This window comes from Culex pipiens, chromosome 2, assembly GCF_016801865.2.
Source record: "Culex pipiens pallens isolate TS chromosome 2, TS_CPP_V2, whole genome shotgun sequence".
Lineage (NCBI taxonomy): Eukaryota > Metazoa > Arthropoda > Insecta > Diptera > Culicidae > Culex > Culex pipiens.
The window spans coordinates 169112220-169121673 of NC_068938.1; the positions used below are offsets into that span (position 1 = coordinate 169112220).

Genomic DNA, 9454 nt, shown 5'->3' on the forward strand with positions numbered 1-9454 from the left:
GGTGGTATTTTCCCACCGAAATCATGTCACGGCATAAATTATGTTAATTAATTTGCTAACCCTTCCTCCGAGACTACTGCTTCTACCGCCGCCGATGATGACCAGCCTGCAAAGAAAACCCCCCTTCTGTCTTTCTCCCTAATCTCCTTATTATTCGAGAACAAATCATATGTTTTGCCCCTTCTCTCCCATTTCATCAAACTAAAAACTACGGAAAACATGACCGAAAATAGCCCCTTGCCGATGAAATCTGGTGTGAAAAATTTAAACCCCTTCCGATTCCCTCCACATGGTGGCCGGTTTTGACCAACCGAACTGACTAAATGCCATAAATCAAAAGTAGGGAACTCCACGCTAGTTACGGAGTTTGAGGTTTACCTTTACCGCACTTGTTCCAGGTATCGTTCGCCTGAACGGTCAGCAGCCGAACTGGTCAGTTTGACGAGGGGAGAGAAAAAAAAAACTATCAAGTGGTGTGCACTTGTAAAGTCCCTCTTCAATCGTCCTCGAGCAGATATTTACGACCGAAAGTTCTGACCACTGGTCACTATTAACCATCCCCTTTGGTCAGATTTGTTTCCTCCCCTTACGGATGATTGCGTGTGAAAAGGCGATTACGAGTTAATGCAAGCCCCCGAGGGCATTTCGGGGCGAATAAAATTGTTTCTAATAAGTACGGTTCAACTGCAAGTGTTTAATTGGGTGACCCCTGGGTAGTGAACGATGACTAGAGGGAAAGAAGACCGATTTTAACGGTTTGTCATTGAGATGGTTTTTATTTGGGGTGCATTTTCGGTGGTCAGAACAGGTCCTCGATTGAGCAAATAGTTTTTTTTATCAAGAGTGATAATAATAAACGATCATTCGAGGGAGAGAAGTATTTTTTATGGAACTATCTGAACTGAAGACTCGATTGATCGATTGGAAAATGTAATTGAAAGCTTAGGGAACCGTTGAGGGAGGGAATCATCGAGCTAGAAAGAATATTGAGACAAGATGGGCATGGTTGATCGATGAAGCAATATTGGGATAGCAAAGATCGACAATCAGAGAATCGATTGTATAATTTAATTTTAACCAGGGCTGTGGAGTCGGAGTCGGAGTCGGAGCCGGAGTCGGGTCTTTTTGGGAACCTGGAGTCAGAGTCGCTGAAACTCGAATAACTGGAGTCGGATTCGGAGTCGGCGTCGGCTAAATTTTATGAGCTGGAGTCGGAGTCGGAGCCGGAGTCGAACATTTCTGATAAACCCGGAGTCGGAGCCGGAGTCGGAGTTATTCAAAATTTAACACAATTATTGAACTTATTTATTGTTCACTATTTGTTATAATGCAGGTTAATTCCCAAAACATTTATATATTTTAAATTGTTTTATTTACGAATATCTTGCACTGCGTTGACATTTTTTCATTTGATTTATATTTTGGTTTAAGATATTTATCAGATGCCATTATGTTTTTGAAGCATTTTTATTTTGATTGGATTGCTCTTATTGTGTTTGTGTGTCACCAAATTATAACCTGTTAATACTCTCTTACCCATATTTGTAGTGTCATAACTCAAAAAATATTAGACAATTGTTGTTTTGTAGTCAAATTTTTGAAATCTATTCAATTGATTCTTTGCTGCCTTTTTTGCATTTATTTATGTACTTTATCAATTCAAATTTGACCATATTTTATCAAAATCTTAGATCATTTTTTTTTTCAAAGTAAAATAGATATGAGATACATTAAAAAAATCATTGAAAAAATTATAATCAAAATAATCCTTTTTTTTTAAATCGGAAAAATAAAGGTTCACTGTCAGTACGTGACAAAAATTACAACGTTTTTAAAAGATTTGTAAAATTGACAGTATAACTCCACCAACAAGTTTTCAACTATAATATCATTCTAATTTTTTCGATTTTAAAAGGTTTTTCCATGAAAATAGATGGGTAATGTTAATACTCTTAAAATTTCTTAGGAAAATACCTAAAAAACTAATAAATTGTTCGCTCTACAGCATTGCCTTGGCGTTCTCGATTACGAGATTCCTTCTCGAAACTATGTGTACTTGAAAACTAGAGTATTTGAAATATATCAATGTATTCATAATTCTTGGAAAACTTTCGAAACATTTAAAAACTTGTTGAAAACTACTTCTTGCAATAATCTACCAAGCTTTGATTCTATATCATTCTGTTTCTATTAAATTCGTATTTATCATTTTGCAAAACAAAAATTCAACTTGACAATGAACCCGGTTTACGGTATTCCCGCAAGTGTGAACTGAACATGTGAGTGATGTTATGAATACAATTATTAGGTATTCTTAATACTGAGCAGGTTTCGGAGTCGGAGTCGGAGCCAGAGTCAATAATTTGTTTAAAGCTGGAGTCGGAGTCGGAGTTGGCTACAGTTGGTAGGCTGGAGTCGGAGTCGGAGCCGGAGTCATTTCGAGCTGAATGCCGGAGCTGGAGTCGGAGTCGGAGTCGGCTTAACTCAGAAAGCTGAAGTCGGAGTCGGAGTCGTTCGAAATATGATCCGACTCCGCAGCCCTGATTTTAACATATAATTGAACGGAAAATATGAAAATAATCAAAAGTTGTTAAAACTTTAGTTCAAACGCTGAAATTTAATGTATTTTCTATTGTTCTAGTTTCAGTATGAATTTGAAAAAAATATAATTTGGTTAAAACTTTAACCAAGATTTCATAAAAAAATCAAAATTGATAATATTAAAATGTTTAAGCATAAATTGGAATGTTTTAAAAAACAAAATGATTATTATCAAAATGATGTTTCACAAAATATGGTTATTTTGTTGTATGTTAAGGTTAGTGATAAATTTGCTGTTTTTTTTTTTTGAAGATTTAAATATACTGTAAATCATTTCAAAGTAAATTTAAAATTCAGTTTCAAAAATAATCACATAACTTTTCTTAACGAATAAGGAGTTGAATTTAGAATTCCTTTATTCTTGTTAAAATATTCGGCATCTTTTTCTGTAAAGAGCGAAAAATTGTAAAATTATACGAAGATTTATCATTTTGATTTGAAATTTCGCATCTTCGGACCTTTCAGCCATTTTTATTTTTAATAGCTTATTTAATTGTTTGCACAAAATTAAAGAAAATTTGAAAATTATAATTATTAAAATTATTTAACTATATACGAGACCGCAACGAACTACTTTTGTGATTTTTTAGTTTTTCTCTTTTCTGAATAATGCGCTGCAAAATAAATATTTTGTTAGAAAAAACGCAAAAAAAAAGTCAAAAATATGTTTTACTTTGGCACAAAAACTTTTTTTGATAATTAGTTTATGTGATTTATTATTCTGGATTTCAATTGTGAAACCCTGAATAATATTGCAATTTTCCAGGAAACTTTGTTCTTGTATTTGACAAGGCACTTTTACTGGTTTCAGTTTTTCTTTAAGCATCGATGCTGCTAATCAAATTTTATTATATTTAATATTCCCTAAAATCATCAATTATCCTAAAGTCAATTTTCATCGATAATTGGAAAAATAGTAGATTATGCAACAAGTTGCAAAAAAAAATTTCAGCGCGAGTCGTACAGTGCTGAAAAAATATGTATTGCATCGAGATTCAATCAACTTTTTTGGCAATTTAAAAAAAAAACAATTTGAATGGAATTTTAAGTCAAATTTCCATGTGTTTAGTTGTTTCACCGTTAAAATCAAAACAAGATTGAAAAATATGAATCTCAGAAAATAAATTTTCCATGTAAGACGCCTTTATTCCTAAATCATGACTTATGCTGATATTAAAATTGGAAGTTTTAAAAATATCAGAGAAATCATCGCAAACTTTTAAAGAAATTAGCATAGTTGTTCTACGAGACAAGTAAATTTTCAGTATTTTTTTTGTAATTCGAGTCAAATTGCTCCAGTTATCATAAAGCTTCGGAAATTCAAATCACAAAAAAAAAACGAATATGGTTCAGCCAAAATCGTCCTTTCCGGAAAATTAAAAATGTGATCAAATGCAAATGCCAACTATCGTTAGACTTTGATTTTTTTAAACAATTGATTAAATAAAAAATAAAACGCATTTTTCTCTATAAAAAACATCGGAACATTGAGCATTTTTGCGTTTAAAGCATAAATTAATGATAAAGTGTAAAATCAAGTTTATTAAAGTTCCAGAGAATATAATCAGTTAATGGTATTGTTTTAATCTTCATAATTGTGAAATTATTACAAATGAGATACATAAAGAAACTTTAGTTTTTAAGAATACTGTCTCGTTACCACAACACAAAACAGTATTGTCTGAAATTTTGGTCTTCTTATAAAATGCAAACTAATTAAGGTGAAACGGGAAGGCAGCGCCATTTTAACACCACGACTTATGGAAGCATCTTTAATGAAAAAGTAAAGTCATGTATGTTGTAGATGATAAATATAAAGATAGCAATTAATCTGTGGAGTTTAGTCATTGATTTAAGTTGAACAGAAGTTGTTCAAGAACCGGACTGCCCCTGATCGCATAAATGTCCCATATGCATTTTCATCGATTGTGAGTTTTTGATGCAGTTTGGTTCAAAATCGTGTGCTCTTTCAAAAGAGCCTATAACATCCAGTACTTTGTTCTAGAAATTAGGAGTGAATCCAGTTTTTTTTCGTGAAAACTTAACACGTAGACTTATGTATGGGACAAATTTTAAATACGTTTTTCACAGCTTGCTGCTTTTGCATTTGGGACATTTATTCGAACATGGGCAGTGGAGTCTTGTTTCACTTCATTTTTAATAAAATGTTGGAACGATCATAAATTGAATAACTTATGTTTATCAAACAATCGGCACTAATACGAGATTGTAATCATTAGCTGATAGAAGGTCCTTTTTTAGCACAAAACTAGATTTGGTTCTTCATAACATTTATTTTTATTGCTTCGGTTAAAGAGTGTTAAAATTATGAGTCCATGATTGTATTTAGCCCTTTTAAAAATTACACTCGTCTTAGAACTTCATCGTTTTATTTTAAGTTCGGCCAAAATTGACTATCATACCAAACTCGGAAACTTGACATTTTTCCTATTTGGCATAGTTGTTTTGTAGTTCCGGTTAAAACAAAAAAAAATCTGGTCATAAAAGCAAAATTTAGCCCAAAATTTGATTTTGCCGAAAACTAAACTGAGTTTATTTGGAGCAAAATATTGATTCACACTTCAGATTTTGAACTCCCGCCACTGAACTGCGATTTCAAGCGCCAATTGTTTTGCCCAATTTTTCTTAAAGCACTTATTCAAAGCAACTGTATCGACACCACATCCTTCGTATGACATACCTTTATTTAGTGCTTCCTGCACCCGCAGTCGTTTTTAAAATCCTTGTTAATTTTTCTTCCTCGTTCACTCGTTGCTTTTTACTACTTGCACTTTACACACTCTAACACAGAAAATATCTACGTTTATTTTTTTGTTTGCTTTACAATATCGTTTTAATATCTCCAAAATCACGTTATATTTTTTGTTTTACTCGAAATTTCACGTCAACACAAGAAAACAACACAAACATCCAGCGAGTATTCTTTTTAATGGGGTTAATTTTGTTCTACAAACTTTTTTTTTTTTCGTTTTCGTCAAGAACACTTTTTTACGTCAACTCAAGATTTCACTTTTTCAACATTATTTATTTTTGAGTACAATCCAAAAGTTGCAAACTCACTTTTCCGCTTAACTCTCTCTCGCTCCGAAAACAATTTTCTTTTTTTCACTTGTCCGAAAATCACTTGCCCTCAGCGTAAATTTTGAACGGTCCGAAATGGTTCCACCAACTTGGGCATTTAGCGGGCGTTAAGGGTGCACTTTAATCAATCATGCTTTGGCAACACTGACTGACTGTGGGCTTTAACGTGGCCAACCTGCTGGTTCCGCCGCGCTGCGACTGCATTGCCGTGTGACCTCCTCGACAACAAATCCTTAACCTTTAAGGGTCTCTCCGCAGGTACAGGATCAAAGAGCGTTACCAGAAAAAAGGGACTCCTTTTCTTTGAACTTTTGCTGTTGACGGGGGAAACTCCTTCGATGTTGTTTGGCGCGTTAAGGACCACAATAAATTAGATCATGCATCGGTTCACATGTGAGGATGCACGGTCATGGCCCTGGAAATTCCCGGATTTAGGACGTTTTGTTGTCGCCCCGTCCTTGGGTTGCTCTGAAGGGGAGGGTGTCCTTTTGTTGTGAGATTTGGAATTCCCAGGATTTCAGCGCGGTAGGACCTTTTCTTGAAGAGGTCGTAACTCGGGGTTTTTTTTCGTGGAACTTAAAGGTAAACACAAAATTGCACAATTTTCCTTTTTTGTAGCCGGAACGAAACACTTGCGTGGAAACGAAAATTCTTCTTTTTTGCTGTGTTTGCCGAAAGATTTAAAAATTTTCTTCTCTTCCTCCTCCAACAACTCATCCAACTGGGTTCGTCGTCACCGCTTGTTTTGATCGCGATCTACTCCGGGCGCCGCAACTGCTCATCTGCGCCACTCTGCTTCAACTGCGCTGCTGCACCTGTTTTGACAGCTCCGACCTCGTTCTAGCGACCTTTTTTTCTGCACCGGGCGTTCTGTTTTGACAGCCGGGGGGGCAAGTGTGTGTCCAAAAATCCTCTAAATAAACCAAACGTCAACTATCGAACCGCACATTTTGAGAGAGAGAGGTTTACGCCGTGACTGCCTGAGACCGACTGAATCGTTGTATCGCACGACGAGCCTTGGCCTGCTGCTGTGTTCGCCTCTGCCGTGTCTCTTCACTCGCCGCTCCCTCTCTCTTACCGCGCGCACATACACTCACTCAATCATCATATGTATCCCGCAAGCAACCCGTGTGCGCACCCCGACACACATCCATCGAGCGCGAGCGAGAGGCTCACATACATACGCGCGGTCGCTGCTCCTCTTGCAAAAACACTAAACTCGTTCGCTCACCTCCTCCTCCTCCCTCGCGACGCTCACATGAACGGCTCACTCTCGCGAGCAAACGCTCACGCCGCCGCCAATACATAACACCCTTGCAGCGAACGCCGTGGAAACACGAGGAAAAAACAAAAACATTACCCCGTTACTCGCACCAACACAAGCAAACAATTCTCAAATCGCTCGAAAGCTCGCTCAAACTGAGTGCCGCTCGCCACTCACCTTCCAGTGTTCGCTCACGCTCACACAGTGAGCGCTCGGAGCGTCTCACCCCGTTCGTCGAGCGTCGCTCGACATATGACCGACATACGGGACCGGAACCCGAGCACATGCGCATAATTAAATCCATAAAAAGGGATTTCCGAGCAGGGAGGGGAGGAAACGGGACGGGAAACATCCTAAAAAGATTCCTAATGCGATAGCAGTTTGGCGAGTGAGAGGGAAGCGATCGGAGCAGGGTGAGAGGGTGAAGCCTGGATTAGCGAAATAACTAGCGCGCTACCCTAGTGCGGCGTTTTGCGAGGTTAGGGTGACCCCTAACCTCACACATGTCACACATCGGGTCCAACCTTCTTTTTCGCTCATATGTGAGCGCGCGTGTGAGCCTCTCACACATGTGAGTAGTAGGCGACGGCAACAAGAGATTGCTCGGCGCTGGAATGAGGCGTGTTCGTACATGTTTGGCACGGCTTGCTTGGATGCAGGCACCTATGACACGACACATGTGTGTGGAGGAGTGGTAAGAGAGAGTGAGCCGAGAGTGTGGGAACCGAAATTGAGCCAATATGCGACGGCTTTTGTTCGGCAAAGCGGGGAGTGGATCGATTGGTGGGATCTTTTGTGTGGCTTCTTTCTTTTATTCGCTTTGTTGGGCGCTAGCTTTGAGGGTGTTTGTCTATTTTTGCTATTTTCGCTAGCTTGCGAGGTGATGTGAGAGCGTGGACGATGCATCGCGTGGTGTATGGGTGGAGGGAGAGGAACGAGTGAGCGCGCGGTGTCACGAGAAGGGTGTCGTTAGTTGGGGGACAAAAATGAAACAAAATGGAGAAATTTCACCTTTTATTATTTCCAGAATGCTTAAACTGAAAGGAAATGTTTTATAAACATTCTGAAAACCAAACGGAAATCTATCTTAACTGATATGATTCACCTGACAAGCATCTACCCATCATTCTCTCTGCCCAAATCATGACCATTTTATTCCTGGTCGTTAAAAAAATGCATCGAAATCAGTCTTTTCTAATGACCGTACATTCGAGAATACTCAAAAATGTTGTAAAAAATTAAAGCGCCGCGTTATTTTTACCACGTAGAGGATTTTTTGGCCTGGACAAACCGTACCGTCAACTGGAGTGAATCGGAACGACACTCTGAATAAGGACAAAGCACTTGAAAGCTTGAAATTTTGACAAACGATGCACAGTAACTAGGCTAAATCAGCTGTTCCAATTCGCTACACGCGTCCTGATTCACCCTAGATGACGTTTTCCATGCAATTTAAGGGAAGAAGGGATCTTCAGATTGACTTGGTGTGTTGGGCAGAATTATTGGTTATGCTTCGGTCGCTATTAGTTGAATATGAAATAGTGAACCTTTGCGAGATGTTTAATTCTATGAAATCAAATCAAGATTAACATTAACATTTAAAAAAAGACAAAAACACTGATTTTAGAAGTTGTTGAATAATCAAAATATTCCACCAAGGATTCTGGATTTTGGAATTGCATATTTCTCACAAAATTCAAACTTAAAGAGGCTTAAGCTTAGCAAACAGAGTCATTTTCAAATGTGTACCTGATTTTGAATCTTTAAAGAATTTTAGGATTTTGTATGACATATACAATATAAATCCTATATTTTCCAAAAGAACATTATTTTTCCAATAATCATAACTTCGAAAATAAAATTTCATTTTTTTCTATGATCAAAACATGATTAATGAACTGAAAAACTAGTGTGATTGATAGAAAAACAAAAGAAATTTAATCTTAAATTTTCTAAAAATTTTAAATCAGGTTCTGTGATGTTGGATATCTTTTTAAATACTTCGATTCTGGCATCTTAAAATTTATTGATTCCCAATCCGACTCCACAAGCTGCAAATTTGACCAAAACATCAACTCCCAAACACATTTGTTGAATATTAGCTTACTCCTTATCAAAGAATTCCGAAAAAACGTATTATGCATCGAAAAAAACACAACAATTTTTTTTAAAACTCTGACATTTTCCGTTACTCAACTGTAAATATTTTTGGAATATATTTTAATAGAAATTTAATGTTTTTTTTTTTGAATCTACATTAACCCAGAAGGGTCATTTTTTTCAATTAGAACAACATTTTTCATTTTCAAATTTCGTGTTTTTTCTAACTTTGCAGGGTTATTTTTCAAGGGTAAAAATGTTCTACAAAGTTGTAGAACAGAAAATAAGCATAAGCATAAGCATAGGTGCCCACCCGCAGTTGCTACTCCGTTATTGACCAGGACCTCCAGAAGTTACATCCACGAGCCGTGGAAGATAAGTGGGTGC

The 9454-nt window shown here is 37.1% G+C and overlaps 1 protein-coding gene across 1 annotated transcript in view; it reads right to left on the bottom strand.

Annotated features, from left to right (window-relative positions):
* LOC120417243 (protein jim lovell) overlaps positions 1-6738 on the bottom strand; it is a 47681-nt gene extending 40943 nt beyond the window's left edge. Inside the window, exon 1 of the mRNA XM_039579203.2 lies at positions 5303-6738. The gene's annotated coding sequence lies outside the window, so the exon portion shown is untranslated. The remainder of the gene's footprint in view (positions 1-5302) is intronic.
* Positions 6739-9454: the final 2716 nt, after the last annotated feature.